This window comes from Apium graveolens, chromosome 7 (assembly GCF_009905375.1).
Source record: "Apium graveolens cultivar Ventura chromosome 7, ASM990537v1, whole genome shotgun sequence".
NCBI lineage: Eukaryota > Viridiplantae > Streptophyta > Magnoliopsida > Apiales > Apiaceae > Apium > Apium graveolens.
Window position 1 is genome coordinate 176,030,297 of NC_133653.1, and position 6,556 is coordinate 176,036,852.

At 35.8% G+C, this 6,556-nt stretch overlaps 1 non-coding gene across 1 annotated transcript; it reads right to left on the reverse strand.

The window, feature by feature from the left end:
- Nucleotides 1-6,127: 6,127 nt before the first annotated feature.
- On the reverse strand, nt 6,128-6,234 carry LOC141676008 (small nucleolar RNA R71). The gene has a single exon (XR_012556623.1). It is a non-coding gene; the product is annotated as a small nucleolar RNA R71 (small nucleolar RNA).
- Between the last annotated feature and the right edge of the window lie 322 nt (nt 6,235-6,556).

Sequence of the window (6,556 nt, forward strand, 5' to 3'; positions counted from 1 at the left end):
ATTGAGGCGAATAGTAAGGAATATGGCTAAATTTTGTTATTGTGGGTGTGTGGTGGTTGCAAGAACAACATGGACTACTAGTAATGCGGGCAGGAGGTTTGTCAGCTGCGTTGAAGGTTGACTGGGGTGTAACCATTTTCGATGGATCGAGGAGCCGGTTTGTGATCGTGGTAGAGCCGTGATATGTGGTTTATTAGGAAGAGTTAGAGCTCTTGAAGCCGAAACTGAGATGATTTCACAAGGCCCTCACAATGAACAAGTGGCGGGGAAGAAACATGAGTCAGGAAGAAGTATGCTATGGTTCTGTGTTGTGCTTGCATTTTGTATTTTTTATGTTGTAAACAAAGCAAGTAGTAGCAACTGTAGTGAGAAGAATGATGTTGTCAAATTGTAAAATGAGTAAATATGTAATGAGAAGAATGTATGTCTTCTGTGTTGGTTATCAATGTATGGATGTTGTATTGGTTTGTAATAGTTTTACCAATGAACGTATGTTAGTTTTTATGTTAATTTTAGTTATTTTAGTCTTAATTTTAATGTTAATGTAACTGAATTTATAAAGAAATAATAAATAACGAATACTTGATTAAAATTCCCATTTATTTAGAAGTCATGGATGACAATACATGGCCAATAGATTTTAACCTAGTGAACAAACTATATTTTCAAGCAAGAGCCATCTCGTCAGCAAGTAAGGGTGGCATAATGAAGGATGATGGGACCCCTAAGCTCCACAATGCCACCACTACTAAAGATGGCATTGTTAGCAAGAGCAGTGTTGTAATATTTCAGAGGATGGAATGTGAACAAGGTCACAGAACTGCCATGCCTCTGACATGAGGTTTTTGATCATGCACACCAACTCAACATATCAAAATTAGGATCAGGGTTAAGTATGGAGTCCACAGCCTCCTCACAATCACTCTCCAAAACCACAGTGTCTTTTCATTCTCCCATGCCAACTTCAAACTATAAAAAAATGCTCCAAAGTACTGCTGTGATTGGCACAGCCAAGCCAATCATGCTCTTGCAGCCCCTAATCCATTCTCCTTCAGAGTTCCTAATCACACATCCTACAGAAGAACTTATGTGTCCCCTGTTAAACACCCATTTAACCTTGACCTTAGCACAACCTGCATTTGGCTTCCTCCATGTTGACAGATTTCAAAAAGAGTATATATATATTTGTTACATATGAATGTAGAATGAATGTACATGGGGTGTTTATATAGCACCAAAGTGTGTAAATGCATATGTTACCAAGGTTTGAACACCAATAAGGTGATCACCCACTTTTTTAAAAAATGAAATTGGTCAAACAATTTAAGAGTGGAAATTTCCCATTATAGTAGTTGAGATCAGTCAAAATCCAATGTTATATTGGTCATTACATTAAGCCTATCACTAGAATTATAAATGCAAGTTATAATCTTTAACAATACTAATTAATTGTTACAGATGTTTTTCTGGTCAATTGATCTCTTTCTACTTGAGTTGCAGCATCTATCTTCTTCAAAGTAGTAGTAGATTGACCTTTTTCACTCTTTCAACTCCTTTATACCTAGTGGTGAACTTGACACAACAGCAGGTTGAGAAAGGGATTTAAATATCCCACCTTGAGTAGCTCCTTCATATAAAACTCCCACCACCTTAAAATTTTTCTTGATTTTAGGTGCATTGGAAGTTAATTTTTTCACAGTATTGGTTTATTTTGCTCCCTCTGTAACTTTTGACTTTTTTTTACAAGAACCTTTTTATCACTGGTAACACCACTAGTAGCAGCTGCACCACTTGGTGCTTATTTTCCCTTTTCTGCAAGCATTGAAAATTAAATTAAGCAGAAAATAAAATAAAGCAAGGAAAATATATCAGATAATACAGATAAAAACAAGGAAAATAATAGCAAAAAAAATAAAAAAAATACCAGATCATCAGATCTTGATGAATGATCATCAGATCCTGATAAATTATAAAATTACCTTTTCAGGGCAACTCCTTGCATTATGTTTTGCTTCCCCACAATAGGTGCAATTACCAGTAGTATACCTCATCACTAGTTCGGTTTGATGGGGCAGGGTCATTTTTGGTGTCCCTTTTCTTTTTAGGTCTACCAGGTGCAATTTTAAGCACAAGTGGTAATATAGAAAATTTTTGTTACTTTTTCCCTATATTGCTCAGAATTAATTGGCTGAGTGGTATGTGTGTAGTATGACAAGAACATTGCCTTAGTGTAGGTCTTGTGAATGTGCTAATGAATTTCTAAATTTCTCCACCTAATGCATGCACAAGCATGATAATATGGTAGACCAGTTAGTTGATATTTTCTGTATGCACAAGTATGATTTTCTATGTCAACTACCATTTCATGACCACCTTCAGTCACAGTCACCAAATAAGTGGAGTCTCCTGACCACTGGACCATGCAACCTCCAATATAAGATATTTCCCTAATACATTAAGTAAATAAGATCAAAGATTATCAACCAATTTTATAGCATTTGAATTGACAGTGAATAATTGTGCTTACCTGTTCACTTTTCCCATGGCACATGGACATATAGAATTGAGGGAGTAAGTTTTTAGCATTTTATCCCTTCTACTTTGAATCATAAACATAGCACTTTTATGTGAACCTTATAACAATCCAATGATTGGAAGATCTATATATGGTCGAATGCTAATATTTAACAACTCATAGTGGTTGTTCACAAACATATCAGATAAACAGAAGATCCTAAATGCACTTCTAGTCCACTGTGAGGTATGTTTGTCCATCAACTAATTGTAACATTTCTTGGACAATAATGTAATGATTAACACTAATTAGATTTTTGTAAATGTAACATGTTTGTCAATCATATGAAAAAATCTTACCTTTTTTAGTTCCTCCATATGTTTTATTAACATATAGTCAGTTGTGGCCCATGTAGCCAACCACAATAGCTTTCTTAACATAACACCTTTGTGATCTTTCACCATATTCCTGTAAAGATGCATCACACAAAAGATGTACTCTGCATTAAGAACTACATTATATAATGCATTGATAAACCCCTGCACAAAAGATTAAATCCTTTAAAAATAGTTTACATTATTGCTACCATAAATATGGTTAAGCATTTTTTTACCTTTTTTCTGTCTGAGATGAAGGTCCATGATGCAGAGTTCATCATACCAACATCTTCAGCTAATAAAGTCAGAAACAAGTTCCAACTATCTGTGTTTTCAGAGTTATAACCTATAGCCAGTGTTGAAATAATCACCAATTTCGATGATTAATCGGCCGATTAATTGTTAAACGGCCGGTCACCGATTGAATTCGTCGAAATCGGTCGGAAAATTATTTTCTGAAAAGTCGGGTCATACTCGGACCGAAATCGGGTCAATATCGTAAAACCGGGCCGCATTCATACAGATCTATTAAGCTTTTTCATCATTTTATGCAATTATGAGAAGCCTGTGTGAAAGAAGGATGATGACGGTGGAGAAGTGATGACCGGTGGTGGAAAAGATGTTTGTGGGAGAAAGGGGAAAGTTATGAAAGAGTAACAGACTTGGTATTGTAGTTATGAAATAATTTGGGTCAATGAATTACAAGCCCATGACCATACTTATCCAAGCCCAATTCTTTCTAATTAGCTAATTCAGTACATGCGCTTACTAATATATATTATACTATTTATATAAAATTAAAAAAATTAGATTTGTATTCGATTTTCAGTCCGATTAATCCCCGATTTATCAATTAATCCTTAATCGGTCCCTCTACCAATTAGTACCAATTTCTGATTTTTACAACCATGCCTATAGCAGAAAGAAGTTCCCTCCATAAGGTCCCATCAAATAGCATCCATCAAGGCCAATAATTGGTCTACAACCTATTTTGAATCCTTTTTTTATAGGTCCTAAACAAACATAAATCCTTTTAAATCTTCTTCCATCCAAAACTAATTGTTGTTCATCTAATATTATGTCTAATGTTGACTCATGCATAGCCTTTTTAACCTCATTCACATAATCCCACGATATTCCATATTGTTGAACATGATCTCCTCTGATATTTTTTTAAAGCCATTCTCTTATCCCTCCCTACCATGAATATATGATAAGTGGAATTTATATCCACTTAGAATGCTTTGTAAAGGCTCGAATTGGTGTTTTGTACTCAAGATGTTGTGTTTTTGATGTGTTTTCGTAGTGTTTTGCATTTCAGGGCATATTTGAAAGAAGGACTGGATATTGAATGTTTTATACTTAAAAGAGTGTTAGGATGGAACCTCGGTCGATTGCGTATAAGGAACCAGCACGAGAAGGTCAAGAAAGCAGAAAAATTCAGATTATCCAGAAGGTCAGGGCGGCCGCGCTAGTCTTGGGAACGGTCGCGCCCATTTAACAGAAACTCATGGCGGCCGCGTTGGATTTGAGGGCGTCTACGCTATGTCGAATTTCAGGAATCCTGATTCAATTATAAGATTGATTTGCTGGACTCCTGACCTGTTGGGCTGGTATTTAAAGACTTTTAAAAGACGTTTTTCATATAGAAGGGCAAGGAGATAACAGCAAGAAGACCTAATAGCACAATACAATGAAGGAGAAGATCTTGTTTTTACTTGTGATTCTTTACTTAAGTTAAATCTTGGATGCTTATTTTTATTGTTGTTTGAACCTAATATTCTTGTTAACGTACTTTGTTATTATTATTCAGTTATTTCAGACCTAGTTTATCTTAGTTTATTTACCATGCTTTCATTGGAACCCATGGTGACGATGAGTTCGGTTATGAACTAATCGTTATCATGGGGTTCTAACGGATTTACTTATGAATTTCTATAGTTAATTGTTTTATTACCTAAGTGTGTGGTGATTGTATGATACCCTAGTATTGGTTGTGCGTATTCGTCTTATGTGCGTCGCGAACATATAAGATAATTTGTTAATCATTATTGAAGCGACAGTGAATATAAAGATTTAGAACTTGCCATGCTAGCATAGGTTCATGTATTTATTATGCATGATTCATAGGTAATTTTAACCATCTTACTTGCCCTATGTAATCACGATAAATAACTTGTTCATTAAACCTTTATGTTGTTAAATTCTATAGACATATAGGGTCTCAACATAATTGGTGTCCATTCAGCTTTTATCTCTTTTATGGATTATCTGATTAGTTGTCATCACCATTGCATGCTAAGGTTAAGAACAATGACTTTGAATGAAGTAGTAATGAAGTTAGAATCTCATGTTTGTCTCATATAGTTGATTCAATCACTTTTATTCTTAGTTAATTGCATGTTAGTTTAATCTTAGTTATAAACATCTCAACTTGTTATTGTCTTAGCATTGAGCGATAGCCATACCACTGTTGCATACGTGCATAATCTTAAGCTAACTAAAAAAAGTCTCTGTGGGTACAAATCTGATATATATCTTATACTACTTGTGAACGCGTATACTTACATGTAATTTTAGCACATGTTTTCGCCCTAACAAGTATTTGGCGCCGCTGTCGGGGACTCGGTGTTTAATTTAGTTTATGTGTTTGACATCAGTGGTCGTTAAAGTTCACTAACTCGGATATTTTACTTACTTATTTACTTTGTTAGTGTTTCAGGTACTCTAGAGGGCGTGTATGCGAACACGTTCTCAATCTCGTAAAGAAGCACTGGAAGAAGTTGAAGTAGTTGAAGAAGTTTTTGAAGAAGTTGAGAAAGTTGAAGTAGAAGCAATTATTATAATGGGAGATCAAGCAGCGAATCCGAAGGCTTTGATGGATTACTCTCAACCAAAGATCAATGACATTCAGTCTAGCATTATCAGACCAGCCATTGCGGCTAACACCTTTGAAATTAAATCTAGCACGATTCAGATGGTATAAAATTCAGTACAGTTTGGGGGTTCTCCAACGGAAGATCCCAACATGCACATTAGAGATTTCACCGAGATCTGCGACACTTTCAAGATCAACAATATTTCTGAAGATGCTATAAAGCTGAGGCTTTTCTCATTCTCTATGAGGGATAAAGCTAAGTGCTGGTTACATTCTCTACCAGCTGGTTCTATCACCACTTGGGAGGATCTTGCTTAGAAGTTTCTAACTAAATTCTTCCCTATGGCAAAGACAGATGCAATCAGAAATGCTCTCACTCGATTTGCGCAGCAATCGGGAGAATCTTTGTGTGAGGCTTGAGAGCGCTACAAGGAAATGCTTAGGAGGTGTCCTCATCATGGAATTCTTGATTGGATAATTATCAATTACTTTATAATGGTTTGGGAGCACAATCAAGATCCATGCTCGATGCAGCATTAGGTAGAGCCTTGTGGGCTAAGAGCTACAATGAAGCTTATGAGTTGATTGAACTGATGGCTGCTAATTAATACCAGAACCCAACTTAGAGACTACCTCAAGGCAAGGTAGCAGGTTCTGGAGGTGGATACAGCTACTCCTATAGCTGCTCAGCTTAAGGTTTTAACGATGAAGGTAATTTCTTTGGCTAATTATGGAGTTAATCAGATCACAAGTGTTTGTGAGCTTTGTGAAGGTGCACATGAAACT